The 26,110-nt window shown below is 44.1% G+C and overlaps 1 long non-coding RNA gene across 1 annotated transcript in view; it reads right to left on the minus strand.

Moving 5' to 3' along the window:
* Positions 1 to 4,065: 4,065 nt before the first annotated feature.
* Positions 4,066 to 26,110, minus strand: part of LOC132646794 (uncharacterized) — a 51,106-nt gene continuing 29,061 nt past the window's right edge. The window contains exon 3 of the long non-coding RNA XR_009585050.1: positions 4,066 to 4,634. This is a non-coding gene — a long non-coding RNA (uncharacterized LOC132646794). The remainder of the gene's footprint in view (positions 4,635 to 26,110) is intronic.

A 26,110-nucleotide genomic window follows, 5' to 3' on the forward strand; every position in this document is an offset into this window, starting at 1 on the left:
AGGTCCAAAAGCACCCCATCCAGCATTCCTCCCCAAAAGAGCAGGCCTACTCACTCAGTCCAAAGCTGAGTCTAGATACAGCTCAATCTTCAGTATAGGATTTTTCAATTATATAAAAGCCAGCATTACTCAGGAACTTGTAAAACTAGCTCCCATATGTTAAAAGAAGTCATTTCCCTTGCCTCTGGCAGAAGGGATATATGGCTCCATTGACATGTACCCGTGGTTGCATATCAAAGCCTATGCTACCCACCAGACTTCCTTAGTCCTGTATCAGTTAATTTAATGGAATGGTGTGGTCCTCCTCCTGCCTGGGCACTGTCTCCCACCAGCCCACAAAGTCAGGAGGGGCACAAGATGAGGAGCGTGCCTGGAATGGCTGGTGAGCACTGTACAGAGATCACACACCCCCGGAACCACAGTCAGGGAGCTAGCTCAACTGTAATCCCAGAGAACAAAGACTGTGTACCCGCTGGGGCGTGGGTAGAGGCCTCCAAAGCTAGGTGTACTTAATTGATTGGAACTAGGCACTTCAAGGATGCTTGATTTGTATTAAACAGCCCATTCCTACATATGAACAGAAACACAGTACCTAATTATCCTATAAGCGAGGGGAGAGGAGAGCTAGCAGGGAGCTGTGTCAAAGGCCATATATCAATCGTGGTTAGGGGCATCTGTGCCTAAAGACACTCTCCAGATGAAGTCAGGCAGAGAGCAGGAGGCCCTGCTGGGAAGAGGGAGTCCTGCCCCTTATTGCCTAGCTCAGAATGGCTTTCTGCTGTTTGAAGACTGCAACCTCAAACAGCAGGGTCCTTCTAACAGTTTGGCCTAATAATGTTTAGTATTAGCCTTATAATTATTATGGCAGTATATCTAATCTGCTATCATATTCAATAAAAGTGACACCTAATAGGTTTTAGAACAGCTTTATTTCACCTGGAGCAGGGCAGATATTAACCTTCCAAACTACCTTTACCTCACAGCCCCATTCCAGGCTACCTCCCATCCATAATTTCATAAATACTTGTTTATTTTCTCATCTGGACCACTTCTTCCCTCCAGGCCAGCCATGTGCTTCTTCCACACTAAGCCATGATAGCTCTCTACTTCCTCTCCCTCTTCCAGTACCTGTCTCCTTCTAAAGATTCTCTTGTCCTCAAAGCCTTCAAACATGTGCTATACCTACCGTATTCTGCCCTGCCCAGGCTTAGACATTTTAATCAGCTAATCAGTAATAGTTTCTTTTTTTTTAATGTTTTTTTAAAATTTTTTATTTAACTTTTATTAATTACACTTTATTCATTTTGTATCCCCCCCATAAGCCCCTCCCTCCTCCCCTCCCAATCTCACCCTTCCTCCTCTTCTGCATGCATGCCCCTCCCCAAGTCCACGGATAGGGGAGGTCCTCCTTTCCTTCTTTCTGATCTTAGTCTATCAGTTCTCATCAGAAGTGGCTGCATTGTCATCTTCTGTGGCCTGGTAAGGTTGCTCCCCCCTCAGGGGGAGGTGATCAAAGAGCAGGCCAATCAGATTATATCAGAGGCAGTCCCTCTTCCCATTACTATGTAACCCACTTGGACACTGGACTGCCATGGGCTACATTTGTGCAGGGGTTCTAGGTTATCTCCATGAATAGTCCTTGGTTGGAGTATGAGTCTCTGGGAAGTTCCCTGTGTTCAAATTTTCTTGTTCTGTTGCTCTCCTTGTGGAGTTCCTGTCCTCTCCAGCTCTTGCTATTTCCCACTTCTTACATAAAATTCCATTCACTCTGCCTGTCAGTTGGCCATCAGGCTCAGCATCTGCTTTGATAGTCTGCAGGGCAGAGGCTTTCTGAGGCCCTCTGTGGCAGGTTCCTAGGTTGTTTCCTGTTTTCTTCTTCTGGCTTTCAGAGACCCTCTGTAGCAGGTTCCTAGGTTGTTTACTGTTTTCTTCTTCTTCTGATGTCCATCCTCTTTGCCTTTCAGGATGGGGATTGAGCATTTTAGTTAGGGTCCTCTCTCTTGCTTAGTTTCTTTAGATGTACAGATTTTAGTGGTTTTATCCTATGTTGCATGTCTATATGAGTGAGTATATACCTTGTGTGTCTTTTTGCTTCTGGGACCACTCACTCAGGATGATCCTTTCCAGGTCCCACCATTTACCTGCAAATTTCATGATTTCCTTATTTTTCATTGCTGAGTAATACTCCATTGTATAGATGTACCACAATTTCTGCATCCATTCTTCAGTTGAGGAGCATCTGGGCTGTTTCCAGTTTCTGGCTATTACAAATAAAGCTGCTACAAACATGGTTGAGCAAATGTCTTTTTTGTGTACTTGAGCCTCTTTTGGATATATGCCTAGGAGTGATATGGCTGGATCTTGAGGAAGCTCTATTCCTAGTTGTGTGAGAAAGCGACAGATTGATTTCCAGAGTGGTTGTACAAGTTTACATTCCCACCAGCAGTGGAGGAGGGTTCCCCTTTCTCCACAACCTCTCCAGCATGTGTTGTCACTTGAGTTTTTGATCTTGGCCATTCTCATGGGTGTAAGGTGAAATCTCAGGGTTGTTTTGATTTGCATTTCCCTAATGGCTAATGAGTTTGAGCATTTCTTTCAGTGCTTCTCTGCCATTCGATATTCCTCTACAGAGAGTTCTCTGTTTAGCTCTGTTCCCCATTTTTTAAGTGGATTACTTGGTTTGCTGCTTTTCAGCTTCTTTAGTTCTTTATATATACTGCTTATGAGACCTCTGTCAGATAAAGGGTTGGTGAAGATTCTTTCCCAATCTGTAGGCCGTCACTTTGTTTTTGATGACGGTGTCCTTTGCTTTACAGAAGCTTTTCGGTTTCATGAAGTCCCATTTATTGATTGTTGCTCTTAGAGCCTGTGCTGTTGGTGTTCTGTTCAGTGCCCCGGCCAGCGGAGCTTAAGTTATTCAGAGGATAGAAGAGGATCTGATCCTGTGAAAGATGGACGAGAGAAAAGAACGAGTCTAAGCAAACAGGTGCTTGTCAAGGACTAACTTTACTGAGCAGAATCAGCTTTTATAAAGGGTTCAGGATAAGGAAGTAGGGTGGGTGAAAAGTTACAGATTCTTCTGGGCCAGGGGCCTGAAACATCTTATGATAAGCCACAGTTCTGTGAGCACATCTCTGCTGCTGCCAAGCAGTATGTTTACCGCAGGTAAGGGAACGGGCAAGTTGAGGCAAGTTGGTGAGTTCCTACAGGTAGTCCCTGAAGTTGGCGAGTTCCCACAGGTGATCCCTGACAGTTCAGGAAGTTTTCTCCTGTACCAATGAGTTCTAGGGTATTCCCCACTTTTTTTTCTAGCCAATTTAATGTGTCTAGTTTTATGTTGAGGTCTTTGATCCACTTGGACTTCGTTTTGTGCAGGGTGATAAGTATGGATCTATTTTCATTTTTCTACATGTACACATCCAGTTGGACCAGCACCATTTGTTGAAGATGCTATCTTTTTTCCATTGTATGGTTTTGGCATCTTTGTCAAAGATCAGGTGTCCAGAAGTGTGTGGGTTTATTTCTGGGTCCTCTGTTGGGTTCCATTGATCCACCATTCTGTTTCTATGCCAATACCATGCAGTTTTTAAAACTGTTGCTCTATAGTACAACTTAAGATCAGGGATGGAGATACCCAGGAATAGTTGCTTACACAAGGTTACAAACATAATTTTGTTTGTAACATAATTATATAATGACATAATGAGTGTCTGCTCACTTGAGCAGCAGCCAGATTTTGGAGGGCCAATAATTAGCATCAGAATACATAGCATCAGACCAAACCCCAATACAGTTCCTATTCACAAGTACTTGTTACATATTTTAAGGCCCCTACTCTAACGTCAGATCCCCCACTCTTTAAATCTCCTGCACCCCAAAATCCCTGCTACTCTAACTATTTGAGAGAGACAGTGCACCTTAAGCAAGAGCAAGCAAGAACAAAAAGATTTTAATTTTTAGACTAGTGCTTTTAACCTGAAGGTCCTGTAGAGGGCAAGATGCTACAAAGAAGCCATTAGATGGCATAGGAGAGTCCTCAAAGGAAGGTGGATAGTATAATGCTTATGACGTGAAAGTAGAAGGAATTCTTGGAAGGGAAAAATTTTAAACATGCAGTGCTTTTAATTTTTGAGGTGACAAAAATAGTAGTACAGGTGTTATATAAATTATAAAGGACTGACTGAACTCTTGATGATCCATTTTCTTTCTGTTATAGAGGAAGATGAGAACTGCTGCTCATTTTAAAAAGCAGCTTAACATCTGTAGGATAACCCTAACGTTGAAACATTATCATCCTAGTGAAGTCTTGGGAGAAAACTAACAGAGAAGCGAATCTAAACATAGTTAGTGTAAGAAGTTGGCAAAGGGCAGTAGGAATCTATAGCCAATCAGCAAACAGAAAGGGAGTGAAACAGTTTTGTCTGTTTGTTTTGTTTGTTTTATTTATTTTTTGTTTGTTTGTTTCGTTGGTTGGTTGATTTTGAGACAGACTTTCTCTGCGTAGCCCTGGCTTTTCTGCAACTCACTTTGTAGACCAGGCTGGCCTTGAACTCATAGATTCTCTCGCTTCTGCCTCCTGAGTGCTGGGATTAAAAGTGTGTGCTACCACCATCCAGCTCAGCAGGTCGTTTTCACTGTTGAAAAAAAAAAAAAGAAAAAGCTAGCAATGTTATAATCAAGAAATAAACTAAAAACACAACCTGAAAAATACATGTCAAGCCAAAAAACAAACCAAACAAACAAAAGACAAAAACAAAACAAAACAAAAAACCAAAGCCAACAACAAAACCTACCCTGGGATTTACAATATACAGTATCTTAGACAAATACACTTAAACCTAGGAAGTAGCCACAGAGCAGTTTCCCATCATGAAGTGAGTTTATTTCATCATGGATTAAGGCCTCAGAGAAGGCATATCTGTAGCCTTCCTTAGCTTGGAGCTCCACAATGGGTATCCCCCAGCCTGGCAATCCTTCTGCACCGCCACGTTCCTCTCTTCCCTAACAAGAAGACTTTTGGAGTGATGCTTATTAGATAAGAACATATGAGCAAGACACAGATTAGAAGTATGAGAAAATGATAGACATGTAGACCCCTTGTCACACCAGCGCAGCTGGCCTCCTTGGTCTTGGCTGCTGGCCCTTTAAGTTGGGAGAGAGGCCTTCGCTATTTGCTCCTACTGTAAGTCTATATTCGGTTGGAGGAATCCCAATGCTGGCTTCCACATTGGCTTCATAAGTTTATATTCCCACCAGCAATGAATAACTCTCTTTCTGCACGTCCTTGCCAGTATTTTTTGGTCATTTCTTTTCTTAATGACAACCATTCTTCTTAAGATAGAATCTTAAAGACTTTTTTTTGTTTTGTTTTCAGTGTTTTGAAACAGTACCTCATGAAGCCAAGGCAGGCTTTAAACTATGTGGTTAGTCATGTATGACCTTGAAATTTTGATCCTCCTGCCTCTACCTCCTGGGTGCTGAGATTATAGCCATGCCCCACTCTGCCAAGTTTATATAGAACTAAAGGATCAAACTGAGGATTTTGTGGCTGTGTGTATACTAGGAAAGCACCCTACCAACTGAGCCGCATCCTAGCCCTCAAAACAGTTCTCCTTAGTAATTCCTTGATAGCTAAGGATGCTGAACACTTCAAGTATTTATCAGCCATTTTTACTCCTTTTGAGAATTGTGTATTAACCTATTCATTCATTGGATGATTTACATTTTACGGTTCTTCATATATCCTGGGAATTAAAACTTGGTGTGTGTGTGTGTGTGTGTGTGTGTGTGTGTGTGTAGCTGGAAAGGTCTTTCGGTTCTGTGGGCTGCCCTCTTTACTCTAAATTGTTTCCTTTGCTCTGCAGAAGCTTGACTTCATGCACTGCCCTTCTTCAATCCCTGGGGCTATTTTCTGAACTAATGAGTCCCCACAGAAAATCCTCACCTATGCCTGTGTCTTGAGGTGTTTTGCTTAAATCTTCCTCTGGAGGTTTCAGCTGCAGCTGTTGCATTAAGGATTTTGATCTATTTTGAACTGATATTCTTATGCAGGATGGTTTCGTTCTACATGGAGATAGCAGGCTTTCCCAGCACCGTCAATTGCAAAGGCTGTCTTTTCTCCGATATGTTTTTGACAATTATGCCAAAAATCAGGTGGTTATATACTGGTGTGGGCTTGTTTCTAGGTCCTCAAAGAGGTAGCCACTACTCCGACCTCCTACCCAGAACTCTAAATTCTTTGTTCCCCAGGATGCCCGGTTGACTTTGATAATGGACTCATCTGACATCCGTGGCACTGATATTGCCAATGTCACTGTGACTGCCATACTCTGTTTTACATGAACATTTGTCTTCATTGTTGTCTTTTGTGAAGTTATGTGGGGTTGGTTGCTATTGTTGTTCTGGTTTTGCCCCGCATCGTAAATTCTAAAGAACAGCTTCTGACTGGCTGAGACACTCCCTGCTGTTGTTAACTCTTGTCCCAACACTCTCTCAGCCATGCTCTACTTTAGAGTCAGGTCTTAAAAGTAGAATCAAAATGTGGGTGGGCCAAGGTTTTGCTAATCTGGTTCTTTGATTAAGAAACTGGACTGGTGTGTAACTTGCCAGAAAAAAAAAAAAAAAAAAAAAAAAGACAGCAGAATGACATGGGTGGGCACATGAGAAAGCATTAGCTCAAGGATCTTCCATCACAAGAGAAATAGAGATAGAGTCTCTGGATGACAAAGATTCTGTTGAAAGTTCCTGCCCTTGTCTCCCATGCCAAATCTAGAAAAGCAGGTTTGTGTCCCTGAGTTCTGGAAGTAGGTTTTGCTCCCGACTCTGACAGAGTACCGATACTTGAATCAATTTGATGCCTTCTCCCTTACTCTGGCCCTCCTGAACTTTGAGCAGCTTTCTGATTTGGATGTATTAGTAAATGTGGGAGGCAAGCAGCTAACAAATTTGCCCTTTGGGTGGCACCATCTGCTGGCTGGGCTCAGTGTGCCCACTACCATATGGTGGGTGAAGGAGGAAGCAAAGGGGAGGCATATCGGGGGTGGGGGAAAGGAGGGTAGGAGGGAAGGGAGGTTTGTGGGGAGAGTTCAGGAGACTAGGGAGGGTGGGGAGCATGTAAGCCAGTGAGAATATACTCTTGGGAAGCACGCTTTGTTGAGAAGCTCCTTTAAATGGAGGGAACACAGGTTATTTAAACCTTTGAGGAATAAGTAAGGAGAGGCTTTTGGAGTGAGTGTACATCATTGGCCAGGGTTAAGGTGCTGGGAATGCCTCATCTGCATGAGGAGGAATTCAGCTGGTCTTCTGGAATCCTGAAGCAGGCTCCAATGCATGTGAAGAAATGGATGTACTAGCAAGGTGAGGGCAGGCAGGCACAAAGCAAAAGCTTCCTTCTTCTGTGTCCTTATATAGACTGCCAGCAGGTGTGGCCCAGATTAGAAGTGTGTCTACCTGCCTCAAGATTTGGATTAAAGGTGTGAGTCTTTCAGCCTCCAGACCCAAATTAAAGGCCTTTGTCTTCCAGCCTTAAGATCTGTGTCTTCCTACTTCAAAGATCTGAACTAGAAGTTCATTCACCTACTTTAAACCAAGCAAAAATCTCAAAGGTATACCCTCTATTTCTGGATTGTACTTTATTCAAGATGATGTCAAGGTGACAACCAAGAATAACCATCACACCAAGAAAACCCTAGGTATGAGTGACAATGGGAAACCAACTAATATCTTCCTGATGGATTCTAGAGAGCTGCATGTTCCACCGTCAATACTAAAGTGATTCAGATGAGCCAAAAAGCTGTACCTGTTACAGGAGTAAAAGGGAAAGAAAGCTTTTTAGATATGGACCAATCTGACCTCATAGGTTCATGTTATACTACAGCTTTGCCTGTAAAAAGCTTATGAATATAGCTTTGTTAGGGACTTGTAAGCTATGAATGATGTGAATTGTTCTTCTATAGCACCAAGTCCTTAGGCCTTCCTGGGGTTTACTTGCAGGTTATGGTGGGCTGTGACTTAAATTTGATGCTCTTTTGCAACCACTAACCAAGCTCAGTTATTCCAGAAGTGAGAAACTCTACTTTCCAATATTGCTACATTATAGTACTGCAGTGTTTTAACCATCATTTTTGGTGAGATATTAGTCAGAGGCTTGAGAAGACTACAGTTTGAGGGAGTGTTGCTACAGTATGCTGATAACGTTTATAGCAAGCCCCAATTAACAGAAAATGTGTACTTAACAGAATTTTGGTGCTAAACTCCCTGCTACATCAATTACCTAAGGTGCTATTTCATAAGGCCCAATTCTGAAAACAATTTGCCTAAGATTTTGATTAAAGCGAGGAAAATGGAGGTTAATACCTGCATCAGCTACTTTTCTATTGCTGTGGTAAAACACCACAACTAAGGCAACTTAAAAGGGGGAAGTATATATTTTGGCCTTAAGGTTCCAGAAGGTTAAGAGTCTATGATGGCTAAGCAGAGGCATGTGGCAGGAATAGCTGTAGACTTCCATCTTAAAGCAAGCAGGAAGTAAGAGAGCACACTTAAAACGGTACCAAATCTTTTGTTGCCTCAAAGCCTATCCCCAATGACACACTTTCACCAGCAAGGCCAGACTTCCTGATCCTTCCCAAATAACCACCAACTGGGGACCAAATATTCAAATGCCCAAACTGATGGGGGACATCTCATTCAAACCATAATACCCAAACAAAATCAGTGTCTAATCTAAAGGTCCCTTTAAATTCAGGATCCCTACAGGCTTCTAGTTATAGTGGGGGCTCTGAATTTGGATTTCTTATTCTGTACTTACACCTCTCGGGATTTAAAAGGGCTTCACTCAGAGGCCTTGCGTGGATTTGCTTGGTTTAAACAAGTCATCTACCACTCTTGAGTTAAAATGCAGGAAATATATGGGTGTAACAGGTGGCAGCAAAGCAATCTCAAGCACTTTAGACAGCATCAGCAGTTGAAGAAAGGTGTTTCTTAGGGGTGGGGAAACACATACAGCAGACACAGAGAAAAAGGACAACAGAAGCAGAAAAAAAAAAATCCAGTCTCTTCTGGAGCCCTGGAAGTTTTAAACTCTCTGAAGAGCTTTCCTTAACTTAGGGTTGGTCATTTTAAGGAGAACTAGGATGGATGGTTGGCCCACAACTGTTATGTGACCTATCCTGATCTTGCCTTGAACAAGTTGAGCCAGTCCATCAGCAAGGGGCCTTCAGGGGGGGGGGGGTGATGAAAGCTTTTGTTTTAAGCTGCCAGGCTTTTGTCTCAAATCAGGAGGATGAGGAAGAAGCTGGCCATCTTAGAAATTCACCAGCTTCATTATTCAGGCATGCTCCTCTCCCTATCTGCTTGCTTTCCAGGGAGTCTAACTCCTAGTATCTCACTTGGAATTGCACACCAATAGAAGATTTTGAACAACTGTTGAAGACAATAGGATTGCATTATTATAAGGATGATATCATGGAGGCTTTCACTCAGATTTCAAACGAAGGTCTTTGAGGGCAGGGAGTGTTCAGCAGGGTTAACTCCTTCAGGAAGTCCCCCTGAGAGCAATGTGCAAAGTTACAGGAGTGAAACTCATTGGAGATACTAAAAATGTGGGATGTCTGCCAAGGAAAGCTACAGTAAGTACAGCCTGCTCAGCAGAGAAGACATTCGTGGATGTCCACAAAAATGGGGCTTCCAAGCCTGTCTGAGCTCATATCATGCCACCATGTGCCCTACGTGGATATGAAACTAAGATTTAGTATTTGCCCTGATGAGTTTCAGTCTTGACTTAGTCCAATCTTTTACTGCCAGACACCCCATTCTTCTTCTTTGGAATGAATGTTTGCTCTATGATACTGTATCTTAGAAGAATCAATGTATACCTTTTTGTGACTTATATTGGCTCATAGCTAGGGTTTGCCTTGAGCCATAGAGAAGACTTTAACCTTGAAAATTTTGAGCTGATTTGGAATTGTTAAAGACATGGAGATTTCGGGGAAGGTACAGAATGCATTTTGCATTAAGATGAGAAGAGACTGTTGGGGGCTATAGGAGTGTGGAGAGCTGCTTGTCAGACTGCTTTGTTATTGAGTTTTCAGCGAGAAACATGTTTCACCCTGGCCTCCACCTGGAGACAGAGATAAGCAGGATGTTTTGCCAAGTTCCATTCCTTTTGTTTGTGTGAGGATCACAGAGACAGGTGGTTGAGGTAAACAAGTTTGCTGTCTCCATGAACCCCTTCACTGTTTTGAGGAGTTTTGCTCTGACTAAAGAAAAGGCTTCGTGGAATAAACCAGGTGCAACAGTTTCTACAGACAGCCCTCTTGGCTGATCTCATGTGTAGTGTGGGTGAGTTTTTTGTTTTGTTTTTCTGTTTTGTTTTGTTTTTTAATCCTCACTCCCCACTCAGGAACTGTTCAACTCTGCCAGCAGGCTCTGGCATAGAAGTGTCATGGTATAACAAGGTATAGTTTGGGTATTGCTGATCACACAGATTTGAAGAAAGACCATTGACCCAAATCATGGCCAAATTAACTAAAGCAAAATTTTTCTTCATGTATGTGGGCTGTCCTAACCTAAGGTAGAGTTCAAGATATCAGCCTTGAACATGGGAAAATAAGGGTTTTTACAGCTCAGGAGTGGGGGGTTTCCAAATGGAGCATTTGGCAGGCAAATAGACTAGTTAGAGAAGCAGAACATAAGCATAACAAGTTGGTCATAACAACCTCTTGAGACAAAGACATATTTGCAGGGTGGTCATAACAAAGCGGTCAGAACAACTCTTTGAAACAAAAGCAAGGTTGTTGTTTCCTGGAACAGACAGTACAGAACCATTTGTAGCTGCTGGCTGGTTGGGTGCTGTGTGATACTATCAGCCTTCCACCACAGCTATCGGAGATTCATCATTTATTCTCCTCGATCAGGCGATGTCTTGTTAGGCCTGCCCTCCAGCCCACGCCTCTGCTATGCTCAGCACAGCAGCTTAACCAAGAGCTGTAACACTTTGGTATCATCACAGAATATGGAATGTTTGAATTTCTGCCGATACCAGCCATCTGAGTTTCTGAATCCTGGAAAAAAAAAAAAAAAAAAAAAAAAAAAAAAAAAAGGATCTTTGCCTTTGAATTGAAATAATCCAAATAAAAACCAAAAACATATGTTGGGGGATTTGTTTTGTGTTGCAAATAGGTTGTGTTTACTCTTTGTCATGAGTGATCAATAAAATGCCATGATAGAAAACAAACTATAAAATGCAAGAAAGTTACAAGCTTCGTTCAGTTGAGTGCTATGCACATTAAACAATCACTTAACACATTTAGGGCATTGATGGTTCAGTGATTAAACTCTCACCTGCCACTTAGCAGGCTTAGAGGAGGTCACTGTAGTGCACGTAGTTTGTCTGTAAACAGGAAAGTCTGGAAACTGACACTCCCAGCCAGGCTACTGCCCATTTGCTTCCTTCTTTATACTGAAAGTCATTATTTAGAAACTGAATTCAGAGTCTCCCATCCAAAAATAAAGATGGGCAAAAGATTACAAATTATCTCAGAAGTTATTCTATTTGAAGATTTGCTGATGAAAGCAAGACTCTGGCTTAAAGGGCAGAAGAAGCCTCACACATGCCATGACCCAGTTCAAAACATGTCCAGACCACTTTCCTGTGAGATTCACCAGCTATCCATGGCCTGAGGAGGGGCCAAATGTACTAAGAAGCTAACTAACATCTTACCCATGTTTGGGCCATCTGCCCTATTTCTAGTGGGCAGGGCAGAGACATTCACTGTGGCTAAGCAGAATCCTCTGACAAATGTTCCAAACATTATAGGTTAACAGAGCACAGAGCTATGCAGCAACAACTGATTATGTACATAAAAAGGCACATCCCAGGGCAGTGTCTGCTCAACAGTGTCTGCACGTCACCAGCCCCAGTGCTGGGCTCGGGTAGTCAGAATTCAAATAGTGAGTTCTGAAGTGAAAAAGTAGAAACCCAAGGCAGGTGAGGCAAATCTACTCATTCACACAGACTCCCTGCACAGAGGCAGACCTACTGTATAAGAGCACAAGAGGGGTCCAAGTTGTCACGTTTAAAAATAAGATAGGCCTACAGCTGATGGAATGCATCTGTCTACTCTTGGGTTAAGAACAAGATGGTCTCCTTCTGAGACAATTGCAAAGGAGAGTAGAATCCTTCTGGAATACAAGGGGTAGGCTTCCCACATATTGGTTTTCCAAGCTCCACTCCTTCCCAGGATACCCACACATAGTCCGGATATAGTTAAAGGTCAAGCCGAAGCTTTAGGACATTCACCAAACCCACACTCTGCCCTTCCAACTTCCTCTTCATACCTTGCCCAGGCTTGGAGGTATACTCTAATCATGTGATTTCTGGTCTCACCTGGGTTTACAGCCCTAATTCATTTCTTTTATTCTGAGTATTTCAAGTTTGCCAGTCTGGGGCAGTGTTAAAATGATCAAGACCTGAAAGTCAGATGCTATTTACAATTAATATCTTTGAACCTCAAGATCAAATATTTTCAAGTATGTAGGTGTTTGACAGAAGTATCCTGGGAGAGGACAAGTGCCCCTTATAGGAAAAAGCATGAGGGCACTCCTTGTAGCAGTAGTCATCAATCCCGTTCTCCTGTTTAATGGAAACCAGATGGATTTCACCTCTACCTGATGAGGTCAGATCACACTTTTGACCTCCTTGTCTACTTGTTTTCACACAGAGTAACATCTCAGTGGTTGCTGATGGAATTGATATCAGCATATAAAATCTGAGCCAACATGACCATCCTGAGATTCACTGTTCAGAATCACCCAAAATGTCCTTCTAGATGCGATATATAGCCAGTGACTGACCAGCTTGGTTCTGTGGTCACACATCTTCCTGCTCTGCTACCCCTTTTGGCCACCTTGAGGACACTTCCAAATAAACTAGTCAGATATATATTTCTCATCTGCATCAGAGAAGGGACAAAATGACATGCCTGTCCACAATTCTTTTTCAGGTCCTATCCCAGGTTACGCGAGTATGTCAGGTCCACTGCTCTTTAATTTCACAGGAACAGGCTCATACTTCTCTCTGATGGAAATCTGACCAGCAATAGAGTCAAGGCAACCAAAGTAGTGCAGTATCTTCATGGCACCATTGTACAAAGCTGAGGAGCAATTGTCATCACTTCTTAATACAACCTTGAAACATGGGCACAATTGTGAAAGAAATCATCTTTTGTGCATCTTATAGACCCAATTAACTTCCTCATTTGCCTCTATTCTCAGTGAAGAAATGACCCCAAGTAGGTCCTAATTGTTTGAGACAACAGGAAGAGAAATGTCTCACAATCTCACTCTTCCCTGACAAAAAGCAAGGAGCATTCTCTTGCAGCCTTCACTAGCTAAGACCACTGGAGGCTCACAATCTAGTCCCCAGTAGACCTAGTCTTCATGACAGCAGACCATTTCTGCATCCCACCCCACAAACTGCAAGATTGACCAATAGCTCTGAACACAGCCATCACTGAGTCAACTCTGCCTAGAGAACGACTGTAAGAATATCCTTGATCTGATACCAGCTCTAGTAGCCGCCTCAGCGCTACCTAGCAGTGTTGTCCCAAGCTCTGGACTTGAGCATGGCAGGTCCGACATTTCCACATCATGGTGACAGAAGTGACTTCACAGCCCTGTTTGGACAGGAAACTAAGCTAAAAGGCACGGAAGCTAATACAAGCATGATCAACACTCTCCCCAGACATTCGAAAATAAGACTGAGTATTGATGACACTCAAAAAGAGAACCTTCTAGAACTATGTATTCTATTTCTAGCTCTTTACTTCATGAGTGAATTTCCAAGCTGTTGTACTCATCATGTGCCTCTGAGAAACAAAGCAGATGCATCTGTCCTGATGAGAACAACATGCTCCTGACAAGAACACTGAGACTCAAGACATTCTGTTGTGCTTGCCAGGCCAGGGAAGGGAAGAGAATCAAAGCAAAATGGACTGTGAGCTGCATAATCATTACCCAGGACCTCAAGGGATCCACAGAATGAACACACAAAACGCAGTAGAGGGAAGAAACGGAGTAGTTGGCAATTTCTGGATTTGTTTTCTGTGAGACTCATCCTGGGGCATCTTCTGTTTTGTCCATGGGTTCTTTTTTTATATATAATTTTTTAATATTAATTACCGTTTATTTACTTTGTGTCCCAGCTGTAGCCCCCTCCTGCTGGGTTGATATCCGGCAGGTGAAGCTGAGAGGAGGGTGGCCAGTCCAACTGGACGCCCTCCGTGGTTGAACAGGATGGTGAGTGTTGACAGCCCGGACCTCCCCGGATGCCCCAGGGAATAAAATACCACCAAGCCGGGAGATCAGTCAAAGCAGGAACTCGGTTTATTGAATAAAATGGTCCTTTTTATAATTTTGGGTCAGGAGGCAAGATTAAGGAAGTGAGGTAAGATGACATAGAGGGCAAGGTTAGGTAGTGCAAGGAGAGGTGGGCCAGCGACAAAACTTCACGTAATAGTTACCAGGCAGGATTGATTTTAAGGAGGATATGCTGAATCAATTTTGCTCGGAAGTGGCACCTCTTAAATCAGAAGCTAAAGAAAAGTCTCCAAACTTGAGCCAGGTTCAGGTAGATACAGCAGGCCTTATCAGGCCCAACACCCTCCCTCATTTCCTCCCAATCCCACCCTCCCTCCTTCATCTCCTCCTTGCCCCTTTCTAAGTCCACTTATAGGGGAGGTCCTCCTCCACTTCCATCTGACCCTAGCTTATCAGGTCTCATCAGGACTGGCTGCAATGTCCTCCTCTGTGGCCTAGCTAGACTGCTCCTCCCATGGAGGGGGGGGTGGGAAGGGGAAGGTCAAGGAGCTAGCCATAGAGTTCATGCCAAAGACAGTCCCTGTTCCCCTTACTAGGGAAGCCACTTGGATACTGAGCTGCCATGGGCTACGTCCAAGCAGAGGTTCTAGGTTATATCCATGTATGGTCCCTGGTTGGAGAATCAGTCTCTTGTCCATGGATTCTAAAGAAGTCACTTTACATACAGGCTTAACTGACCACCTCAAGGCACATACTATCCTGTCACCCTACCCTTCCACAGCCACCCTGTCTAGGTTTTCTAGTGTTGAGTCTTAGAAAAACATCCACGCAAACAGGTCTGTACAGGTTTTGTTGTTGTTTGAGTTCAAGAGATATCAAGACACTCAGGTTGATTTCTTAGGTCAAAAGCTAATATTTAAATACTGATTTGTTAGGATGACTAATCCGTTTTTTAAAAAAAGGCAAGTTCCAAGCTGGGCACAGTGGTGTACACCTTTACTCCCAGGCAGAGGCAAGCAGATCTTGAGTTCAAGGCCAAGGGCTGCCAACATTCCTGACAAGATTAGCCTGGCCAGGCAGGCGAGTCAAGGGAAAAACATATGCAATGGGTATAAACATCACAGGCCTGTCAGCTTTAGGTGGGAAGCACCCCACAAAATCCAATTTTATGCTTACAAAGATGATCTGTGTGTCCTTTAATATTCCTTTCCAGTTTGGGACAACACAAGAGTAGCCATCCTAGGCTGTTCCAAATCAAGGAAGAATTCTCAGAACAATACACGACCAGTTGCCTGGCAACTTTAAAATCCTTTACTAAGTAGCAAATGGAAAATTACATGAGTGCATGACTGCTCTGAGGTCCCCTCTGATAATCAGTAGATGGAGAGAAAATGCTTGAAGGGCAGCAGCCAACATGACAAAGAAAAAACACAATTACTAATTTGTGGTTAAGATTTCAGGGAAGCCTCCTCTAGCCACACAGAATGAGACAGAACCCTGAGGTCTACTGATGTAGAACACCAAGATGGTTCAAAGCTAGGGGCCAACAGGCATTGTCACATGCCAAGGAATGCAGAGTTTAAGGTCCCACTTTTGAGCCATGGTTGGGGTGAGGGTATCAAAGAAAAGATGACACCATGTCTTCTGAGACATGAATGCCCATCTGCTCAGTTAGTGGAGGAAACCATAAAGGCCGCCAATGTTCTCTCACAGGCTGCTGTGAAACTGCTTCTGCCAGGTACATCTGATTGGGATTCTCGTGACTGTTCTGGACAGAAAGATTCAGACAGGATTCTGTGCCTTTACCTCATATCCTAATATTGAGGAACCCAACCCCGTCCCCATTCCATTACCAGCTTAGAACAGAGGAAGAGGATTTGTCTGAGAGATTTCAGAGGAAGATGGGGGCAGATGCAACCAGTAATTCCAATACAGACTTTTGCCCTGCTGAGACCCACATTTCATCCTCAATGCTTCGCAAAATCAATGTGACCATTCACCAGCACAGGATCAAGAACAAGACGGGGCTTACAAAACAGAATGAAAGTAGCCTGGACAGGCCTTAACTCACGGACAGCTTACTGATGAGAAATGTTGAGAAAGCAGTTTGGCAAGCACATCAGGTCCATTTAGAGAAACTGGTAGGGCCAGTATGATGGCTCAGAGGATAAAGGCAGTTGTCACCAAGCCTGATGACCAGAATTTGATCCCTGGCACTTACATCGTACAAAAGAGAGGACTCCTGCAAGTTTCCCTTAACTTCCGTATTTGCATGTAGTTGCCCCTTTCCCTCTCCACCCACATAAAAGGAGAAACAGTGGTACCCTCCTCCCATTAGAGCCCATGGTCTTCCCAGCTACAAGCTTTTGACTGGGTTTACAGTACCAGATGCAAATTCTCTCCCCTGGAGCAGGCAATAGAAAAGCAGTTGCTTGTACACCTAGTATTTATGCCAATAGTGCAAGCAGTGGGAACACCTTGGCTGCCGCGTTGGTAATATTGCACATGTGGTCCACAGCGGAGTGAGACTGTTGCTGATTCTCCCCCCAAAGCCTATTTAGCGTGTTCTGGAAATATGAAAGCTATTCATCAAGAAGCAGCTTCCAGCTTAGTCCCAAACTGATTTTTTAAACACGTCTTGCAACAAAGTATGCATCTTCAGAATTAAGGTCTTATCACCTAGTTCTGGTGAGCAGCCAAGAGCACTGGCAGCAGGCCCTGACGTTTTCTGGGTCTTCAGGCCTGTGATTTTTATTAATAACCTTATGAATCTGGGATCATTTGCCTCCCACCCAGGCTACACCTTTGTTCTGACTTTTTAACCACTGTTTTAACAACTAGCACCAGCTGTTGAGGGATTTTTCTCACTCTCTTGGGCATCGTTTGTGCCTTTCAGCTGTGCCTTGTCCTTGTATGCTATGTGAGCTGATTTCCCATTCTTATTTAGGTGTAACTTGCATATCATTTAGATGCTTTCCTAAGTCTGTAAAACACTTGGAGGCTAGCATTAGATCCATACAACAAAACCCTCTTCGCAAATGATGGGCAGGAGCTCTGAAGGCCTTCCACCACGCTAAGCAAGTGCCAACTCCCTTCAGGAATCATCCCCTAACTGGATACTGTAAGAAAATTATCAAAGCCCAACACAGAATGAAAAATGTTCCTTTGGGTCAAAGATTTCCTTTAAAAAAAAAAATTCAATGTTGTGTACAATGGTATGAGTGGAAGGTACCATCTCACATGGCCCTACACAATCCAGTCATTCTCCATGAACCATCCCATTACTTCATCCTGGGGGTGTTGTCAAAGAGCTGTCATGGACCTCCCCCACCCCCAGACTCAGGGTTAGAGCTGGCCCTCAGTGCTCTGGCTGACTAGTCTAGGGCTAAGGAAGAGTACAGCCTGGCTGAACTTTCTCCCCAGCTGTGCCTGTACAGGCTTTCTGAGTGGTACAATCCCTCAAGGCCTAGTGGTGGCTTACTGTTACCTTTCTATTAGTCATACCTGGATGCTGACAGGAATCCAGAGCGGGTGACCAGTTTTTAGCCCTGGTATGCTTTCTTGTAGGAAAGAAGAATACACAGCTTATTCTAAGGGATAACCACCTACTTTTGGAGTAAGCACAGACTTTCATCTACACGGCTCTATCATGTATACCTTAATAAAAGTCTTACTCAGTCCTCAAAGCCCTCCAAAGGCTAAAGAACCATTTTTACATTCATTTTCTTTGAACCTCTAGCTGATTCAAATCTTCCCACATTTTTGTGGTTGTTTATCCTACATAGCCCCCCATTCATCTAGAAGACTTGCCACTTAATACCATAGAGTAAAATGGTCACCTTGAATTTCCACATCTCTCCCACACACACACACTGTACTGTAAAAGTAACGTTTATTCACATGACAGAATTGTCATCTTGGAGGCTGACTGCTGAACAAGCTCACCCTTTCTACCTCTTTCTGAACTCTGGCTGGCTGGTTCAACTCAGATGTTCTGGTTCAAACTCCTCTCTAACCTGACTGACTCAAACTGCCTTCTCCCAGATTCTAACTGAATTGCTCTGCTTAGCCTCAAACTAATTCTAGCAATCTGTTCTAGTCTTCTGCCTCCTTCTTACTCTCTGGCTTATTCTATCTTCACCTGTGTCTAGTTTGTTCTCTCTGCAACCCAGTCTTAGTAAAACTGTTCCAGTAAAACAGCCTCCTCTACACAAACTGAACTGAACTCACAAAGGAACTGCAATCATTACACTGATTCCCAACTCACTTAACTCTGAGCTGCACCAACTCAACTGACTTGAACTCAATTCGAATGAACTCACTGAACTCCCTCCACTTAGATGTCATGATTTGGGATTAAAGGTGTCTACTAGCGGCATGTCTGTAGTCTAGCCAGATTAGCCATGTTCCTGGATTAAAATCCCTCTACCTTCAGAAGGAGCCTTAAGTCACATGGCTTCCCACCCACAACAAGGACAATGCAGCTGCCCCAGCAAGTTGTAGTGAGACCTAACACTGCACGGGAAATGACAGCCATGTTGCTTCAGCTTCCAACAGCTCAGCTTTGACCGCAGGTCCCAACAACCATAGGGGCAATCACATAAGTGCTCCTCCCAAACCCATGTTCCAGTACCAGGTCTTGTGTCAGCTTTTACTGAGGCTATGAAAACAAACATGTATTCAGTTCACATAGGGCCCCAGTGAAAGAAATAATTCCAAAGAGGCGTAGCTGAGGGAGCCAGAGAATTTTAGGCTCAAAATGAGAGTCTAGGCGCAATACACACAAAAATGGACCATTTGTTCTGCATTGCCTGTTCTGTGTATTTGGAGGATGTCTTAGGTAGGGTTTTATTGCAGTAAAGAACCCATTGCATGACCATGGCAAGTCTATAAAGGAAAACATTTAATTTGGCTGGCTTACAGTTTCAGAGGCACTCTGAATTTCTGACTCTCCCTGGAAAGCCAACCAAAGCATTCTGGTATGAGAAAGGCACACTGAGAATGTAAGGGAGACAGGAAGGCAAAATGGATGATGTTAGTTTGGAGGGCAATCTAAGCTATTCCAGAAGCTTGATGAAGTCCTAAGTGTACCCCAAACACAATGCTTCTCTTTGGGAGTGAGGCCAAGCAAAATAGCGTTAAATGTTTTTGTCCTTATAACCATCCCCCTGAACTTAGTGGACTGGGACAGGATCAAATCCACCCAGCTGCCCTAGCTGGACTTAACTAAACAGTCCACCCAAGCAGTGGTATGGATGAACATGTCAACTTTGCTTCTCAGTTCATCATGGAACACAAATTCCAGAATAGGCCTCACTACAAGACCTCAGAGTCTACAGAATTATGGTCTTCTCACTCACAAATTCTTAGGCATAGTATCTTTAGTCAGTGTTCTATTGCTGTGAAGAGACACCATGACCATGGAAACTCTTATAAAGGAAAGCATTTAGTTGGGGCTTACAGTTTTAGAGGTCTACTCCAATTGGCGTCATGGCAGGAGCATGGTGGCACACAGGAAGGCATGGTAGGGGACAGCTCTGCCTTCAGATCTGAAGAGAGTGCCACTGGGCCTGGTTTGGGCTTCTGAAAACCAAAGGCCTCCTCCAGGGATACACTTCCTCCAACAAGGCCACACTTTCTAATCCCTGTCAGGTAGTACCACTTCCTAGTGATCAAGCATTCAAACTTACTTACGTGCCTGGGGAGGGGGGGAGTGGCTTTTTTGAAGGCTGCATAATGAAAAGGAAGTGCCTCCAATATTGAGAGTAAACAAAGCCTTCAGATAACTTTAATCTCTGAACCCCGGGACAGAGCTATGTGACCTTGCTAAAAACAGGTCAGAAGGCTGAAATCTGAGCTGACCTTTCATCCCACTGCACCAAGAGCTGAACGATTCTAGCACATTGCTTCTAAACTCCCACGTGGGCTGAGGCAGGCCTAATGCAGTTTTCAGACAATACTGACTTCTCTCATTGTGGGACTATAAAGCATTTTTTCCCTTGTCTTTATGCTTTAAATTTCTTTTATTGAAGGTTCTATTTGAAATTACAGCATGCATCAATGCTACCGCAGCACAGACAATACTTCACCAGGTCCTGATGACCTGGGTTATTGGTTTTTAATTCTAATAAAGACATTTTAAGCAAATGCATGAACAGAGAGAAGATTCTGAGGAATGCCCCAGCACTCCAAGTTCAGCTACAGCTATCAAAATGAAACCATCTGATTATTGGAATAAGCTAACAGCTAGACTAAGTTAATATAAACAAAGGTTTATTGGAAATATCGTGGGAGAGGCACACAGAAAGAAGAGGGGGAAGGGAAAGAGCGAGAGAGGGAGGAAGAAAGAGAGAGAAGGAGAGATACAGAAAGAGGAGAGCCAAGGAAAAGGGAGAAGGGGAAAAGGAAGGGAAGGTGAAAGAGAGAGAGGTGGGGGGGTTAGAGGAACCAAAATGTCTGGATTATATAGTGAAGAGCCTCTGGGAGAGGGGAAGCCCAGCCCCTAGGAAGAGGACAGGGTCTACCAGCCACACCCTGTTTGTGGCTGGTATGGACCTAACACCTCCCTCCTCATCCATAGCTCCATCCACACTTTTTAAACAGAATCCCAGAGAATGGGTTATCACACATACTGGTGCTTTTTGATCTTCTGTCTTGTTTTCTTCCTTTCTTTTCCAGTACCAGCTTCCTTACAGAGAAAATGAGATTGTGGGTCGGAAGGGGGGGGGGTAGGGATTACAAAAGAGAATGATGCTTTAAGGAAAAGCATCCCAACGACTCCAGTGCAGATTCTATGTCGACCCCTTCGGACTTCTAGACATTCATTTAAAATCAAGATCAGCTTAGGGCTGGGAAGTCAGGGAAGTGGGGACTCGTCTATGTTTTTCAGGACCCTGCTTTTCTGATCTGAATTGAATTTTCCGCACTCTGTGCTAAGGACAGTAGTCTCTCTCCAGCTCCCCCTTGCGGCCGATTTCCCCTCCATGGAGGAGGAGGGAGCCAAGGGCAGGAAAACAGATCCTCTCTTGCCCTTTCTGCTGGCTGCCGGCTTGGATGACAGGAAAGGCCCACAGCAGGGATGCGGTTAGAAGAATGTTTCTAGGCCTGTGTTTCTTTCTGGAACTTTCTCCCAGAGCAGACAGACAAACGATGGGAACACGGTGCGAGGAAGGCTCTCCTCAAATTTTTATCTCCCCCCACCACCCCCGTCTTATCTACAGGCCTGTAGGGCTCCAGCTCCGGTGATCCACAGCAGGCCAATGCCTATGAGGGCAAGCACAGCATGACAGGAGGACCAGGAACTTCCCACAGCAGCAAACTCTTGGTGTTTCTGGCGTTCTGGATGAACCTGTGACCTCATAATCCCTTGAAGTGAAAAGTCAACAGCAGAGGATAGTTGTCTTACCATGGATGCAACCGCAGAACAGAAGAGCACTTTGTCACTGGCTGTAGCAACACCAGCCACGGGGCAGGGTCACTCAGACAGCAGGGAATGATGGTTACCATGTCCTCCTCCCACTGCCCAACCTTTTTTCACTCCTACATCTCCTTTAGACATGCTTTCTCTACCTACAGAACGGAGTAGGTCCCTATTGAGTTTGTCTTTATCAGAGTTACTATCTCTGTTCTTGGTTCTTGGTTAGTTTATCAGACTTCAGAGTTGAGCAGGAGAGAGCTGCTGAAGGAGGCAGCTGTGTGGACACAGCCTGGATGAAACCGGCCTTGATCACACCAGGCACTGTGGCTGACAGCCTCCCACTTGGGATCTCAAAGATGACATGGTCCAATATGGAACCATGGTGGGGACATCCTATCAGCCTTGTCACACAACTGCCTAGGATTTAAAGACAAGAATTGTCCCCCTTCCTTTTCAATACCTGCCTTCTTTTTTCTCTCTATTTATTTATTTACTTTCTTTACAGCTTGTTCCCATCCTTCCTATCCTCCCAGTCCTACCCTCCATTCCCCTCTCTCCTTCTTCTCAGAGAAGTGGGATATCAACCCACCCTGGCACTTCAAGTGGTAGCAGGACTAAGCACATCCTCTTCCACTGGGGCCTGACAAGGCAGCCCAGCTAGGGGAAAGGGATCCAGAGGCAAGGCAACAGAGTCAGAGTCAGCCCTTACTCCCATTGATAAGGGACCCACATGTTGTCCAAGCTGCACATCTGCTACATGTGTGTAGGTGGTCTAGGTCCAGCCCATGCATGTTCTTCAGTTGGTGGTTCAGTCTTTGTGAGCCCCCATGGGCCCAGTTTAATTTACTCTATAGGTCTTCTTGTGGTGTCCTTGACACCTCTGGTTCCCTCTATCCTTTCACTCTTCCACAGAACTTCCCAAGCTCGGCCTATTGTTTGGCTGTGGGTCTCTGCATCTGTTTCCATCAGCTGTTGGAGGAAGCCTCTCAGAAGACAGTTAATGTTAAGACTCTTGTTCAATTCCCTTCCTCCATCTACTTCAGATGTCTATTTATTTCCTCTTTTGAGTGAGATTCAAGCCTCTTCCCTTGGGCCCTCCTTGGCTTCTTTGGTTCGGTGGATTTTAACATGGTTATTCTGTACTTTATGGCTAATATTCACTCATAAGTGAGTACATGCCATGCCTAAGAAAGAGGTTTTCAACATTTAACTATTTTGAGACGGTGTTTCCATATGTAGCACAGGCTGGCCTCTACATTCTGGCTATCCTTCTGCTTCTTAAATTTTGAATTCCAGGTGTGAGCTAACACCCCTTGGCTTCACTATGAGCCTCTCTTAGCAATTAATGTGTTACAATAATCTCCTATTACATCATTTATACTTTTTCTTTAAATAAAGTGATTTTAATGCAAAGGCTTTTAAAAAGATAGTTATTTTCATATAATATATTCCAAACATGGTTTCCCCTCCCACATCTCTTTCCAACCTCCCCACCCTTCCAACTCCATTTCTAGAAAAAGAAGAGTTTTCAGAAGACCGAAAGACCAGCGCTGAACACTGATGAGCAACCAGATTCTCTTTTTCAAGATCTAAACCATCTCATTCTGGATGGAGATTCTTGGGCGAAGGAAGAAATGGCCTGAATGAAATATTCTACTTGAAGATCGTCATCCCAGTGGAGAGGGAATGTCACCAACACAAGGTGAACACCGGGTACTTGGCTCTGTTGTCTGGAGAGGCTGGATATATTAGGTATCCATCACTCTTCTCCCAAGAATGCTCACATTTCAAAACCTACAATGTATAAGCATCATCACCATGGCTAATGCCTGCCTCCCATATCCATTCTGTTTTTCGGGCCTTGCTTGGCCTTCCTACCACTAAAACTTCAGAGGGCCAGTCAGCCTCATGCACAAAGCACATCCTTTTGAACCACTCTGGACTCTCTCTGTGAGGGAGGACTTCATGCTCAAGCTCCACCATTGACACCAGCATAGCTCATAGGTCTGATAAAAGATGAGAGGCACCAGCTTCAGCCCCTTATAAACTCTAGTATGCTAACCAGCAGTGGGTGTAACCTTCTGAGGAAGACTGTCCTATTTGAGGTCACTTGACCCATTCTTTGGGGCAGTGAGCACAGCCTCCCAGTGTTCTGAAGACCAGTGCTCTACCCAGTGGTTGCATTTAAGTCAGCTCTAGCTTATGGTTTCAGCCTGTGTGTGACACCTAAAATGGTTATCAGTGTTGGGATCCCAGGTAGAGACATATGTCAGATATGTATTCTAACAGCATATATATTGACGATGATGGGCACAGTCCTCTCAGCCTTTTGGGCTCCAGGTCAACAAAGCTTTATGATGCATCTTCCACTAGAGGGCAGCACAGAGTCCTTCCAGGGGCCAAATTCCAAGTGGTCGGTCTCTTCCTTCCCAAATGACCCGAGGAATGTTTAAGGGACCAGCAGAACTGCAATAGTCACACCCCCTCCCCCATACTTTCAGACAGTGGAGTGGAATGTCAAAGTATTGTCTCTAAAATGCAGCATAGATTTCTCAAACACAAGAAAGATGAACAACTTCATAGAAGAATCTCTTGCAAACCTGAATAAAGACCTCTGCTCTGCCTGGAACCCAGATGTCTCTATGGCAGTATCTGTCACCCTGTGCCCTGTGCAAGCTGAGAGAACTGTATGGAGGAAGCCAGATAACCCAGAGTCACTGGAATTAGAGTTCTCTTGATCCGCAAAGAAGCACATAGAACTTTTGAGCACACATCTGTGGGTCCTACTACGGAAGAGGGTCAGTTCCTAGATGATGCTAACAGAAACTTCTGTAGTGTGTGTGTGTGTGTGTGTGTGTGTGTGTGTGTGTGTATTCAGAGACCTGGTGCTCTTGCGCTTAAAGTTTGCAGGTTAGAAGTGTCCTTTGGTCAGCTTTAAAGAGGAAAAGGAGAAAGCACTCTATTGGGGAGGAAAGGAAATAACCAAGATGAGATGAAAGGAACATTACAAACCAAGGAGAAGCAGAGCTCATCCCAGAAGAGTCCTGAGCAGTCCACAGCCTCACAAGTGCTCCAACTTACAGCTTTACTTCAGTGTGACCACGAGAATCCCTCAGTCATAGCTGGACATGCGGCTCCATTCTCCTAGTTTGTGCACAAATTGCCAAAAGAAGAATATCTTGTTGCAATGACAAACAGCTTTGTTTAAATCAGACCAGTAAGTGGTTATGTTCCATTGATAAGAACCTCTGAGCCATTTCCCCAGACTCAAGCAAAAGGCCAGTAAGGTTAAAAAAAAGGTTGCTCAAACATGGCAATATGAAAAAAAAAATGCCAAATATACTATTGAGTTTCTTTTGTGTTGGTCATCCACTGCTGGGCATGGTTCTTCCCCTTACTTTGGTTTGTACATCCAGCGAGACTCTATCGGACAAAACCAAGTTTTTCTTTGCAAGCAGCTTTCAGTTGGAGATAGCTCCTTGGTTAGGGGTAGAAGTCCATGTCCACTTTCCCCTCTTGCTGGGACCCGTGTGGCTTGTACCTGCACAGGCCCTGTGTGTGGATGCTGCCACAGATTCTGAGTCGATATGTGCATCAGCTCTGTTGTGTCTAGTTTCCTTGGTGTCTTTCTTCCCCTCTGGTTCTGAAATTCTTTCCATCTCTTCTTCTGCATGGATCCATGAACCCTGAGCAGAGGGGTTTGATGAAGACATCCCATTCAGAACTGAGTGTTCCAATGTCTAGCTCCTCACACATTGTCCAGCTGTGGATCTCTATTAGTTCCCCTCTACTGGAAGAGGAAGCTCCTCTGTTGGTGGCTGAGTGGGACACTTCTCAATAGGAAGAGCAGAATGTCATTGGGAGTCATTTTATTGCTACATGACTTTAGCAGGACAGCGGTATTTGATTTTCCCCTAGGACTATTTAGTGTCAAGTTTTTTGTCACCAAGTATTGCCAGGCAAAGCTGCTGTCTCACGGAGTGGGCCTTAAATCCAATCATAGTTTTTTGCATAAACGTTGTTCGAGTAACCAACCACTGTTTCACCGACATGTCATGTCACACTCAGGGCAGGTCGCCATTGTATCTAACGTTTTCCGGCTGAGTTGGTATTTACCTTTTTTTCTGTTGAAGAGTGCCCCCACTCCCCAGGGAGCACACACATAAACACTAATTGGATTCAATGAGTTAGGGTTGTCGGGTTCCTTGGAGCCAGTTCAGTCCTGGTTTCAGGAGACTTCCAACTTCTTGTCTCACAACAGCAACCAGAGGAGCAAGGTGGAAAGCAGAAGCATCCTTGTTCTTTCTCTGAGTGCTCACTCTCTGGGCTCTGGCATTTATTCTCTCCAGAGTCCTCAGATTTAAACTATCTGCA

Source organism: Meriones unguiculatus, chromosome 12, assembly GCF_030254825.1.
Source record: "Meriones unguiculatus strain TT.TT164.6M chromosome 12, Bangor_MerUng_6.1, whole genome shotgun sequence".
Taxonomy (NCBI): Eukaryota; Metazoa; Chordata; class Mammalia; order Rodentia; family Muridae; genus Meriones; species Meriones unguiculatus.